Source organism: Neovison vison, chromosome 5 (genome assembly GCF_020171115.1).
Source record: "Neovison vison isolate M4711 chromosome 5, ASM_NN_V1, whole genome shotgun sequence".
Taxonomy (NCBI): Eukaryota; Metazoa; Chordata; class Mammalia; order Carnivora; family Mustelidae; genus Neogale; species Neogale vison.
Genome location: NC_058095.1, coordinates 96,893,618 through 96,908,197, shown reverse-complemented (window position 1 = coordinate 96,908,197; position 14,580 = coordinate 96,893,618).

The window sequence follows — 14,580 nt, the reverse complement described above, 5'->3', positions numbered from 1 at the left end:
ATCTTCCATACTGATATTATTGTGGGTTTTTTTTTAAGCACCCGAATTGGTCACTATTATCAATCAACACTTATTTAAATTTACCTGCATAATAACCAGGTTCTGTGTCCATCCTTACTACATGATTTTACTGCTTTCTTCCAGGTTGCATTGCCTTTCTCTTGAAGTACATCCTTCTGCATTTCATTCTCCAAAAGTAGTAAATCCTCCAACTTTTGAACTTAAAAATGTCTCTATTTCATCCGTACTCTTAGATGAGAATTTAATTAGAGAATTCTAGGTTGATACTCTCAGAATTCAAAGATATCATTCTATTATCTTCTGGCTTATATTGTTGTTGTGAATTCTGGTTTTTATTACTTTTTAGATATTCTGTCTTTTTTCCCTGATTTCTTTGAATATCTTTTCTTGTCTTTGAAATCCTGAAACTTCAAAAAGATTTGTCCCAACGTGGCAGTATTTGTATATTCCTTCAGGAATGATTATGCTTCTTAAAACTGAGGATTCATGGGTGCCTGGGTGGCTCAGTGGGTTAAGCCGATGCCTTCAGCTCAGGTCATGATCTCAGGGTCCTGGGATCGAGTCCCGCATCGGGCTCTCTGCTCAGCAGGGAGCCTGCTTCCTCTCTCTCTCTCTCTGCCTGCCTCTCTTGTGATCTCTCTCTGTCAAATAAATAAATAACAAAACAAAAAAAAACCTGAGGATTCAATATCTTTTGTCAGTTCAAGGAACCTTAAAGTTATTAGCTCTTCCAATATTGCTTATCTTTTACTCTATTTCTCCTGTGAAAATTCTTGATAGACATAGTTTGTATGTTTTCATTCAATCCCCCGTGTTTCTTAACATCACTTACATATCTTTCTCTTTATCTCTCACTGTGCTGCATCTTGGAAAACTCTTCAAGTGTATCTTCCACTTGACTATTTCTCTATTCAGTGGTGTCTACTCAGCTCTTCAAACCACTCACTCAATTTTTTCCAATGATATTTTTTCTTAAAGTTCCATGTGAGTCTCAAATCTGCTAAATGTGTTCTCATATTATCTTGTTTTTATGACTCTAAATCTTTCTTTATGTATTCAATGACTTAAATATATTTATTTTATTTTATCCTTAATATATTGTCATTCAATTATCTAAAGTTCTTAAGGATCTAACCTGATTTTTGTTGTCTCTGCTATGCAAATTTTATGTCCTGTGTGGGGGTACATCTTCCCTTCAGAAAATTTTTGCATTCATTCTTACAAAGAGTCCTAGCTGTATTGCCTAATCTGGGGACAATTTTTATGAGAAGTGTTTGGTTTGGCTGCTGCTGGACCATATAGGTAGTGCAAATTTACTACCCAAAATGCAGATAAAGCACAGCCCAGCAATTATGAATTTGGCGGAAGGGGTCTCTTTTTTCAACCAAAGACAGACAAGCTTTCTGTTATCTTTCTATGCCAGTGCACAAATTTTCCTAGTCCCTTTTCACTGGGGGGCAGTGGGAGTAGCCATATGAGCATGTGGATTAAGGAAGGTTTTGGTTCTGTTGCAGTTCCGTCTTTTTCATCAGCTTATGGGTGCATGTCTTCCTACCGTGTGGACATTAAAGATCCTAATTCTGGGACTACAGAGACTGACCACCTCTTCTGTGATCTCCCCTAGTCCAAGGAATAAACAAGCACTCATCATTCTGGTTTTCAGTTCCTTCTGTGTCTAGAACCAGAGAATTTCCTCTCTTTTTCCCAAAGCCACTCAGTCATTCAGAATCTTTGCTATATTTTGTCCATAATTTCTGGGTATTTGCTAAAGGATTTGAGATGATCATGTTTTGCCTCTTTCTAGAACCAGCATGGTTATTAAAACAAGCTTGTTCCCTCCCTGCCACCATTTCTTCTGATTCTATATCTCCCAGCTTTAACAGTTTAGCTTTTGCTCTCCTTTCCCTGGAGTGGTCTGTTCTAATAACACCAAACTGATCACTCTGCCTGAAATATCCCTGTACCCCACCTTGACCTGTTTACTTAACTCTTAGCTATCCATTAACCCACACAGCCAGCTTCATCTTCTCTGAAAACCTTTGCCTTTGAACCTCTATAATCCCACAGATCCTGGTGCTTATTTCTGTCTCACTATGTTTTAGCATCTCCCTCCCCAGTTAAGATCCTTGAGGTCTGGGATGGTGATTTACTCATTTTATCTCCAGCACCAAGGATCACATCTGACACATTGTAGGTGTCTGATATATTAATAAGCTGAAAAAATGAAAATGGACAAGTTCCATAATTATTGCCTTTAAAAGGGTTAGCAGTCTCCCCAAACTCAGAAAACTTCCAGTTTCCTGGAAAACATTTATGCAAGACTATCATTTGAGGAAGAAAAGGGAAGTATGTAGAGCTCAGAACAATATACGCCAGGGACAGAGGATAGACTGTGCTCTCTCCCCTCAGCAGGGTCAGCCTGAGATAAGAAAGATGTGAAATCCAATTAAGCCAGATGTTCAGATCCTTCCAATGACTTGCCATAAAATGTAGTACAAAGATTTAACCTGTCACTCAAGGTCATCGAAGATCTGACGTTAGTCTGCCTTTCCAGTGTTATTTTCTGCTCTACAAAACTTCAGCCATTTCCCTAAAATGATTATTAATTTCTTGTTATCATATTATCACCCCTTGGCCCAACCCCCCTCATCAGTTACGTTCCAGGGCTCAAAAAGGCTTGTTTCAGGCCTTCTGTTTATTTTTGTTTTTTACTACTGGCTGACTTTATGCCTTTTAGGTAAATATCAAAGGGAACAGAATAGATGTAAGTGTGTTACTCTTGACTGTATTAAAGGCCTCTGCTCCTTTGCCTACATTACGGTGAACTTTATATAAGAGTTGGCTCACAGCCTGTGAGCAGCCCTCCCACTGCTCAGCTCCACGCGAGGGAAAAGAGGCTGATATTTTGGGTCTAGCGTGACTCGAAATGGCAGTCATCTCTGCCTCTCCCCACCACCCCCAAAGACAAGGGCCCCGGTAAGCTCCCTGATTCATGGTCCCCTGGAAGAACTTGGTTCCTGAGATGTCACTTTTCTCAGTGAAATCTGCTATCTTGTGGAAAAGGATTTCAATGAACTGATTACTTCAGAATAAGTATGTAATTATTTCTGTGGTCAACTGAGACAACATCACATGGGAAATAAGAACAGATGTGGCCCAAAAAAGAACTCCACTTGGCAGATGCAGAAACGTGGTGGAGAGAGAACATGCCTGGCTGGCTGGCTGAGGAGTTGCAAACAGCTGCTGGTCTGCAGGAGGCTCCGACTGAGAAAATGTCTCCGCAGGAAGGAACGCTGTGCTCCATGGGTCCCACCTCCTCCTGCTAAGGAGGAAGAAACTGAGGCCAGAGAGAAAGTAGGGTCAGAAACCTCATCTGTTTCTTTCACCCTAAGATTTCTTTCTCTGGCAGATACAGAAACCCCCCCTACCCCGCCCCACAAAGTGTTTTCTTTGGATTTTCCTATACAAAGGGTAGAAGTTATAAGGAAGCATTGTCAAATATTTTTGGGGGTGTGGAGAAGCCAGGGATCCCCACTGAGTGATTGACACTCCAGAACGGCTTCTGTCCTCAGTGTGGTCTCCGCTCACCACAAGGCCACGTGAATGCGGAGTACTGAGCACTGAGCACTGAGCTCTGAGCAAAGCCTCCTGGGCTCCCTTAGCCTCCCTGTGAAAGGAAAGCCATCATTCTCTGCACGGGACCCTGCCCAGCTTTAATGGAACATGTCTCAGTGTTTGGAACATTTATGAATTTCCTCCACATTCAGAAAATATTCTGAATATCTTCTCTATTCTATTTATAGTTTATGGCAGTTTCCAAATGCCAGTAGTATCCTGAGTTTATTTCAGGCCCCTGGTGCATTCCAAGAGCGTTCTGTTCCTCGCGGCCTCCTCTGACTTCACTGTCTCGGCGGAGAGAGCAGGCTTGGGTGACCACCTTCTACAAGAACTTGCTTTTCTCCATCCTGTGTCTCTTCCTCCTGCTGCTGCTCTTCCTCCTCCGTGAAGCCTTCCAGCTGGCCCCAGATATTGTTACTCTTTCCTTCCGCTGGTTTCCCAGAGCACTTACAGAAGCTTCCATCATAACACAGTATTTCGTGTATTCCAAGAGTTAGTGTCCTCACTCTACTCCCCAGCCAGACTGTGAGATCCAGGTGGGGAAGGACTGAGTCAGCGGCACCTTTAAACCTCATGGAGCCCACCACCTCACCAGGCGCATTCAAGCTGCCCGGTGATGAGGTCTGACCAGGAAAGCGTAGGTGAACGCGTGAGTCACCGTCTTTCTCTCTCCCTTTCTCCTGAGTCCCAGCCTGCCTCCCCAGCCCCACACCTCCCTCTTTACTCTCAGGGAACAGGAGCTTAATGGGCACGGAGCTGCTATGAGGTAATCTGAGCCCTCATTCCAACTCATTCTCTGTCCAGCCTTGGCCATGATCCTGACCCACAGGAGGTTTTAGTAATTCTTTACACAGACAGTTAACAATACTGTGCATTTGACATTTACCAAGACAGTAGATCTTAATTGTTAGCACCCCCCCCCAAAAAAGAGTAAGTATGTGAGGTGATGGGTGTGTTAGTTTGATTGTGGTAAACATTTCAGTATCAAAACAACACACTGCACATCTTAAATATATACAATTTCCATTTGTCAATAATGTCCCAATAAAGCTGGAAAAAGGAATTATTTGTCCAGATGATAAGAAAAATAATTACCTTCAGGATCTATTCTATTCTGAATGCTTCTACACTTAAAGATATAGCTCTGGACCCTTCAGAAAGCTTTTGAAATTCAAATCTAGGGTCTTTCTGGAAGGTTCATTAGGAAGCAAGCTCTGGGGTGAGTAGGCTCTCACTGCAGAGGAAAGCAACTGCTTTGCATAAGGAAGGAAAAGTGAAATATTTAAGAGCTTTATTTTTCTCCCTTGGTGGGAAGTACATATTATAGGACTTAGATTTATCTGTTTTATTGATTAGCAGAATGTCCTGGAAGAAATGGCTACTGTTTTTCAGCTACTCCTACCTACAAATGTTCATATCTGGTCTGATTTGAAGAGTGATGCTATAGACTTAGCTTTTCCACTTTCCTGTCAGTTCTTTCCGAAGCCCGAGAGCAGACAGCTCAGCCCTGGCGTTGGGGTGCTGAAATCTGCTGAAGACATTTTCCCAGTCCCAGCCAGCCTCCAGGGACGTCTGAAAACCCATCTTCCCTGTGCTCTCCAGCCCACTACTCCTTACTCTTTAGATCTTAGTAGTTAGAGACTCTAGGACTTTTTCTTTTTTTGAGATTTGTTTATTTATTTGAGAGAGAGTGCAAGAGTGAGGAAGAGAGAGCACGAGTCGGGGGGAGAAGCAAGGGAGAGAGAGAAGCAGACTCCCTGCTGAATGTGGGGCTCGATCCCAGGACCCTGAAATCACGACCTGAGCAGAAGGCAGACGCTTAACTGACTGAGCCACACAGGCGCCCCTCGAGACTCCAGGGTTGTGCTCACAGAAATATCCTGCAGTCATGTGGCAGATTTTAAAGAATACGATGAATTAGAGACTCATTATTGAAGAGATGTTCACAGATGGGAAGGGAAGCTGGTACAGTCATTTCAGTTGTGTTCTAATTCTTGCCAGAGAATGCCTCCTTCATCAGTATCCTCTCGTCCTCTGATGTTGTTGAGCACTCCGGGGGGATGGGGAGAGAGAGGGGTGGGGAGGGGAGAGAGAGAGAGATGGTGGGGGCAGTGGGTGGCAGGGGGTGAGGGCGAGGAAACTCCATAAACCCTTGCTCTAGTTTTGATTTGCAAAGAAAGAGGCCACTTTTGTGGCCCTTAACTTGGCCATTAGTTTTGGAGAAAATCAAGTCGTAAACATCCCAAAAGACCATGTACACACCCACCCACCCACCCACACACACACACACACACATGACTAGTCTCTTAACTGGAAAAGAGTCATGACAAGGGATCTTTTGAAGGTCTTTGCTCTCATCTATTGTTTCCAGAAACTTCTTTTAAAGTAGGTATAAGAGGCACTGTTGAGGAGCAAATCATTTGTCAAGTGAGTCCTTGACGTTAGGCAATGATTACACTGTGCACACATTGCACAAGCACACATCCCGTGTTGCTGCCCCGCTGCCACGGGATTGAGAAAGGCTTCGTGGGGAAGAGAAGAGGCAGAGGGGAAAGGAGGAAGAAGGTTGCTCCCTTACTGGGAGGAACAGTCTTCAGAGAAAGCCTCATCCAGCTATTGAGTTGGGGCTGTGGGACCCTGAGTGCTTTTAGCTTAGTACCCAGTGTTCCTCTCTGAGTACTACTGGGCAGTGCTAAGTACCAGGCCGCTCCCTCACCGTTGCCCTCACCTAATGGTCACACTCTTAACTCTGCAATAAAATGTGTGCTAAATACAACCATAAAAACGATTAAAAATTTTTTTAAAAAATAAATATAACCATATAATGTGACATTCTTCTGTTCCCTACCAGTTCTATTATTAGGATTGTCTAGAAGTCTTTGACTTTTTTTTTCTTTTTTTAAAGATTTAATTTTTATTGATTTGAGAGAAAGAGAGAGAGGAGCTTCAGGCAGAGGGATCCTGGGATCATGACCTAAGCCAAAGGCAGACGCTTAACCAACTGAGCCACCTAGACACCTCTAGAAGGCTTCAACTTCTATTCCTGCCTCTGGCTCTGTCCCCAAAGACCCCGTTGAGCTCTGCCTGTAAATAGCCAGGAGCATAGAAGAGAGCAGGGCTGAGCTGGCCCGGTCCTGGGATCAGAAGTTAACAAGTGTCTTATGCTTATGTCTTATGTCAGGTCTTCCCAGCCCCTCTTCCCTTCCTTATAATTCTCAGCCTTCCCAGGCCTCTGGCTGTGATAAGTGCTCAATTAATATTTCAGTCGAGCTGCTGATAGAGGAGCAGAACTCTAGCTCTGTACACAGTCGGGTCCAAAAGATTCTTGAAAGAGAAGATGAATCAAGTCATTCCCACAGCCCTTCATTAGCTGCAAATATGACTAATTAGTTCATGAGTCAGACCCAGACAAAGGTGACAACACTTCAATTTGGATCGGAAATGTTCTCACAAACAAGGGGAGATGGACACAGTCTGCCCACTCTGATGCCACGGTACTTACGCCCCTGAGCTGTAAGCTTCCGTCATGGGTCAAAGTCACAGATGATTGGAATTACATCCAGCAAAAGGCTGCAGTTGTGAATCAACAGTTCAACAAAGGAATTACAAAAAGAGTTGGACTGCCTGTAATATATCCTGAGATTCCAAGTGACAAACGGGAGGAACCTGCAGGCATGTTTGTCAACAAGCACAGTTTACGTTAATGGGACTAACCCTGCTAGACTGGGAGGATTGACGAAGTCTGGGAAGAAGGGAGGTGTCATCTCAATGTAGATGAGGGCTAAGATGATGAAAGAAAGTATAGTATAGATACAGATGGTGCTGATGCAGATAGACAAGCAGGTCAGGGCCTGGAGGATTAGTCATATTGGAAATAAGAGCAGGATAGAATAGAATAGAACAGAACAGAATAGAATATTAGATAGGAACAGGATATAGAGAAACCTACAAAGCAGAGAAAAGGAAAATAAGGGGATAGTTTCACCAAATTCAAGATCATCACTATCTTTAAAAGCTAAGAAGAATGTCATCTCCTCCGAGAAGCCCTCATCTGTTGATTTTTCCCCGCCTGATCCTCTACTAGCCATTGGCTCATAAGAGACCGAGAGTCTATGACACACCAAGGCTACCAGGCTGAGCCATATCTAACATTCTCCAGGACCCTTGCAAGTTAAGGAGTTAAGACAAATTCACAAATAACTTTTTGGAAGATCATCAGCAACAGAGGCACACGAGTGGCCCACACAAGGGCCAGGCATCCCAGAAGCGCAGAGGGGGGGCCACAGCTCCCCCTGGGGAACGAGACTAGCTTTGAGCAAGTCTGTGTCTGCGGAGCCCGCCACGCGCTCCTTCAAGTCTTGGGTCCCTGCACCTTCTGTGTGCCTCCTGTTTGTCTCCTTAGCTGGGTCCTGAAGCTGGATGAAAACAGCTCCCACATTTGCTAGACCTCTCCTGCACTCCTTTGGGGCTTAGGGGGTGTCCTGTCCAGGTGGGTTTTCTGGAATTGCCTGCTGAGAACAAAATTTTCTTTCCCATGGAACTGAACTAGCAGAAACATAAGACATAGCAGATCGCCTGAGCGTAACTGCAGTATTTGAAATATGCTTTCAGGATTTTCTAATCATTTAGTTCTTAGCAGAAAAAGGCCTTTATGGAAGGAATGATATCTTTCCCCAAGCAGGCCGAATGATGCTCTCCGTGAATCATTTCGTTTCAGGTTCAGATTGCATCTCACAAAATGATCTCAGGGGCAAATCTCTCCAAATGAAATCATTAATAAGAACTGATAATACCAGGGCAGCCTTTCAAGACCACCCCGGGAGGTCAAGCACATCACCAGCCGGAGCTCCAAGTCCACCTGTAAATCTGCAGGGGAAACGCTTGGGGGCACACCCTAACCCTCCACCTTGCCCCTCCCACCCCCATCCCCCACCCCCCGCCCCACCCGGACATTAGCTGCTTCGGCAGGGGGGCCCTGATGGAGGCTCCGAAGAATGGGCGGGTTGCCAGCAGCCTATTTATCAGCTCATTGCTAATTTCTCTGGGCTCTCAGTGTATCGATTTGTTTCCAAACAGATCACAAAACTCACCACTGATACGTCTTTAGTCTTTCTGATATTTCATAAAGGGAGAGCACAAATTCACCTGGACAGTCTGGGGACTGACTCTGGAGACCAAGGCTCAGTTTTCTCTTTTCTCCTAATATGCAGGGCCTGGTCCACTCAGGCCTGCCCCTGGAGCAGGGCAGCCTCACCTGCTTAGTTAGGGCCTCAAGTCTCCAAGCGTGGTCCCGGGACCAGCAGTATGACCTGAAGCTTACTACACATGCCGCCTCTCAGGTCCCACCCCAGACCTGTGGAATCAGATCCTGCATTTTAGCAAGACCCCCAGCTGATTTGCACGCCCATTGAGAAGTACTGCTCTAACCTAGTGATTTCGTTCCTGAGACTTTATCCCAAGGACTCTATGAGCTACACACAGAGGTAGGTACCCGTGTTCATGCGGCATTGCTTCTAAAGACAAAAACTAGGAACAAACCCAGTGTAGCAAAGCAATTATTTACAGAGTGCCTACTATGTGACACTGAGGACAGAGGAGGGACAAAACAGATAAAGTCCTAAAAATATGGTTTGTGTCATCTGATGGAATGTTACCTAGCTGTTGTAAAAATACCTTTTGGAAACAAATAGCCTGCTGGGAGAGCCTTAATTTCCTGACTTCCAGGTTGGCTCACTTGCTGGGATCCCCTCCAGACAAACAGTTCCCTAAGTCCACTAGACTGGTGGGGGAGGGGGTGGGGAGAGATTTCTCTTTGCTAAATAAATAAGCAAACACAGAAGGGTCTCAGCCGCTGGGGCCCCTTGAAACTACGCGTGAAAGGAATCAAAATCCGCTTGCAAGACTTGTACTGTACAAACAAATGTGACTGCTGGCTTTCACTTTTTCTCTCCATGTGCCCATCCCCCCAGGCACCCTCCCCTCGGTCCTGCCACACGTAGCCCCGTCAGTCTGATCTCCACAGCGCTGGGCAGATTTATGTCACCGTATCCATTCTTCTTTTCTTAAAAGGAAGACAGCTCGGATAAGCACATGCGGTTTAAGCAAACATAACTTTATTCGGCTACAGACATGAGAAGGGTAATAAACTCTACGAGGAGATCTTCCAGAGAATGTAGCAATATTATCTTGCCAGCCCAGGGCTGGGTTTTACGGCTACTGCCAATAGTTGCCCATAAATCATTGCTTTACTCAGTATTATCCAAACACAGTGAAGTCACTCAAGCAGCACTTCTTATAAAGGTAAATTGTCACCAGCTGCCTTTAAAAAGAACACCTGACGATACGGTCTCCAGCCTTTGGACTTGCGGTGCTGGGGTGGGGCGTGGGGGGTGGGGCGCTCTCCTCTCAGGGAACTTGGCCTCTGGAAATCCAAGTCCAGCTGAATTTCTTCTTGTTGGGTTTTAGCTAATCTTCTTTCTTGATCACTCAACCCTGTCTGGCCTGCTCCAGTGCTCCCAGCCTCTTGATTCTCTCCGCAGTCTCTCGCATCCTTATTCATGTCTTGCTCTTCAATTAATTCAAAAACCAATCCCCATGCTGTGTTGGATGTGATGTGCTCTAATGAGCCAAGGGACTCACTTCTCACCTGGGGAGAAAGAGACATGGACAAAGCCAGATTGCTTGGGTGTCCGTAATGTCACCAGGGTTGGTAAGTCACTTTTATTTTGTAATATTTAAATAAAAATAGCCTTGGGCCCCATCCTTCTCCAAACTTTGTTTTGCCTAGTACACTTCTTTGGCTCTAAATTTCAGCACTTGCTGAATTCTCTCCCATCACTCCACCTGGTCCTGTCACCCATATGAACTGGCCTTCATGGGCATCCTATGCTCCACTCTGGGCCTCACCTTGCCTATGTCACTCCCCAGAGTCCCTCTGCCTGGCTTCCCCTCTGTGTCTGGCAGAAAAACTTGGTTCTCTCACTTTATCAAGAAGTCCTTTCCCTGCCTCTATCTCCTTCCAGATCTTTCCTTATAAATCTGAAAGCCATTCTATTGACTGCTAACCAAGAGCCATCCAGGAGAGGACTCCAGATTTTGGCAGCACAAATTAGTCTTTTAATAGGATCAGATTCTCAGTTCCCTTCCCTAATAGCTTCTCTAAGATGTTGTACTTCATACTGTATATGTATAAGCTATATTAAGAAAAAAGAAAAATCTCAAATCCATAACCTAAACTTCTACCTTGAAAACTGGAAAAAGGACCAGACTAAGCCAAAAGCAAGCAAAAGGAGAGAAATAATAAAGATCAGAGAAGAAATAAGGGAACAAAAATAGAAAAATAATAAATACATTAAATGGAACCAAAACCTGGTTCTTTGGAAAGGACAACAAATATTTAGCCAGATAAACCAAGAAAATATTGTTGGAGTTATAAATATAAGGGATTTCACTGCTAACCTTACAGAAATAAAAAATAATGTAAAAGAATATTATGAACAATTGTATGCCAACACATTAGATAACTTAGATGGAATGGCTAAATTCCTAGAACGACATAAACTACTGAAATTGACTTTAAAAAATAGAAATTTTATATAGATCTATAAGTGAAGAGGTTGGATTAGTAATCAATAAACTATCTACAACAGTCTTATATGGTATTGCCATTGAATTCTACCAAGCATTTAGACCTTATACCGATTCTTTACAATTCTTCCAGGAAACTCTTCCAAACAGAGAACACTTCCAAATTCACATAGGTAGCCAGTATTACCCACATACCAAAACCAAAGACAGCACAAGAAAATGATTTAGACTATTATCTCTTATGAATATGAACACAGAATCCTCAATGAAATATCAATAAACCAAATCTAGCAACATATAAATTTAGTTATGCACCATTACCAAGTGGGGTTTGCCCCAGGAATGAAGATTGATTTAATATCTAAAAATCAATTAATATAATAGATAAAATTTATAAAATAAAAAGCAAATGCTATATGATCATCTGAATAAATGCATTTGACAATATCCAACATGTTTTCATGATTAAAAAATAAGCAACAAATTAGGAATAAGAAGAGTTAGGAACTTCCTCAACCCAATTAAAATCCACCTACAAAAACCCTATAGCTAACATCGTGCTTAATGGTAAGAGACTGGATAATTTCCATGTAAGATCAAGAATAACACAAAGAAAAAAAAAAAGAATAACACAAAGACATTCATTTTTGCCTTTCACCATTTCTATTCAACATTATATGGGTGATTCTGGCCAGGGCAATTAGACAAGAAAGAGAAAAAAGAAGATCCAGTTTGGAAAGGAAAAACAAAAGCACTTAATGTATGGTTACTCAGGGCTGGGTGTCGGGGGTAAGAAGATGATAGCTTAGAGGTACAGGTTTCTTTTTTAAGTCAAGTTTGTACATATCTGTGAATAGGCTAAAAGTCATTGTATTGTGCCCATTAAATGGGTGGATTATATGGGATGTGAATTATATCTCAATAAAGCTATTCCAAAAAAATAGTGACCAGAGAAATAAGAGAACTAGAAGAGGGGATAAAAGTGGAAAATTCAGAGAGGGTAATCAACATTAACTCACTAGCATCAAAGTCAATAATAAAAGAGTCCTTTGGACTTGGCGATCATCAGGACAACTGATGAGCTGCTCTCAGAGAAAACTTGTCCTTCTATTTGGTCAAAGTCAGCTCCTCATCCTTTGCTCTCAATCACTTTCTTTTTTTTTATTATTATTATTTTTTTATTTTTTAATTTTATTTATTTATTTGACAGACAGAGATCACAAGTAGGCAGAGAGGCAGGCAGAGAGAGAGGAGGAAGCAGGCTTCCTGCTGAGCAGACAGCCCGATGCGGGGCTTGAACCCAAGACCCTGAGATCATGACCTGAGCTGAAGGCAGAGGCTTTAACCCACTGAGCCACCCAGGCGCTCCTCTCAATCACTTTCTTTTTTTCTTTTTCATTGATGTCATTCCAGAAATCTGTCCTCTACATCTCATATCTTTAACCACATCATTCATAATTTTCATTCATTTTTTTTCTTTCACTCAACAAATATAATAGCACCGAGCATGTGCCAGGTACTCCTCTGGGCTCCAAGAGACTTCTGATAGTAGTTGTTGACAAGGACCATGTTACGGGCCATTGCTAAATGCAAGGGGGGCTGGGAAGTATTTTTATTTTCCAGCTTCAATGGTAGATGAAAGATAAAGGAGAAAAGAGCTCAAATTAATGTTAAATTAATCAACCTACTTTTCTTCCACACATTTACAAATAAAACTTTAAAGCAAATTTGAATACAGTTTTGACAGCAAGAATTATTTTCATCGCTCTTGGAGAACCCAGATACCCTCCGGGGAGAACCCGGAGGTTCCACCATTTGCTTCATCATTTGGGCCAAAAAATGGAGCCACATTTAACTTCTGTCTTTTTACTCACACCCTGCATCCAGTTCATGAGCTGGCCCGTGAAGCAAGATCTTCAAAATATATCCCTTCAGGTGCCTGGGTGCCTCAGTGGGTTAAGCCTCTGCCTTTGGCTTAGGTCACGATCTCAGGGTCCTGGGATGGAGCCCCGCGTCGGGCTCTCTGCTCAGTGGGGAGCTTGCTTCCCTTCCTCTCTCTCTGCCTGCCTCTCTGCCTACTTGTGATCTCTGTCAAATAAATAAATAAAATCTTTAAATAAATATATATATATATATATATACACACATATCTTCATCTTCACTGCTACACCCCTGCTCCACACACCCACCCCCTCTCATCTGGCCCTGTTACAACAGCCTCTATCCTGAGCTCCCTGCTTTTACTCGTGCCTCCCACTGTCTATTCTTCACAGCACAGCCAGACTGATCCTCTCAAAACGGATATGATCATGCTAATCCCTTCTGGAACAGGCTCAAACAGCTTCTCCCTGCACTCAAAAATAAACCTCATGAAGAAAGGATAATCTTTCCAATAAGCAGTGCTAGGTCAAATGGCTAGCCATTTGAGCTCGATCCCTACCTCACTTTACACAAGGAAATGAAATCCAGATGGACCACAGACCTAAATGTGAAAGATAAAATAATAAAGTTGTAAAACAAAAGCCTAACAAAGATCTGTATTAGCTTTGACTAGGAAATGATTTCTTAGGCAAAACACAAAAAACACAAATAATGAAAGAGCTACATTAAAATTAAGAACTTTCCCCCCCAAAAGGCACCATTAAGAGGATAAAAAGACAACCCACAGAGTGGAAGAAGATAATTGCACTGTAAATACCCCACTAAGGATTTGTGTCCCGAATATATAAAGAACTATAAAAAAGACAGTCAATTAACAGGAAAAAATAAAAAAAAAACCAAGGCAAAAGATTTGAATAGTTACCTCTCAAAATAAGACACCCTAATGGCCCCCAAATGTATGAAAATGAAAAATGTGCTTAAATTTGTGCATTATTGGGAAAATGCAAATTAATATGACAATGACACACCACTATATACACAACAGAATGACTAAAACAAACAAGCAAAAAGACAAGCTACCCCAAGCATTGGCAAGAATATGAAGCAACTGGAACTCCAGTCAAAGGCCGGATGGGAGTAAAACAGGATGCAAACACTTTGTGAAATTGACACTGTTTGTAAGTTAAACACACATTTATCCCGTTAGCTGGCAATTCTATCCCAAGGTTTTTTCCAACAGAAACACATACATATATACCAAATTCACATGAATGAACACTCCTAACAGCTGTATTTGAAATAGCCAAAAGCTGGAGACCACCCGAATGGACAGGTTAATAAACTGTGGGACAGTCATCTAGTAGAGTATGATACAGCAATGGGAATGAACAATGACCACGTCCAACATGAAAGAATCTCGCAAGCACAAGAATGAAGGAATGAAACCAGACATAAAAGAGTACATACTGTGTG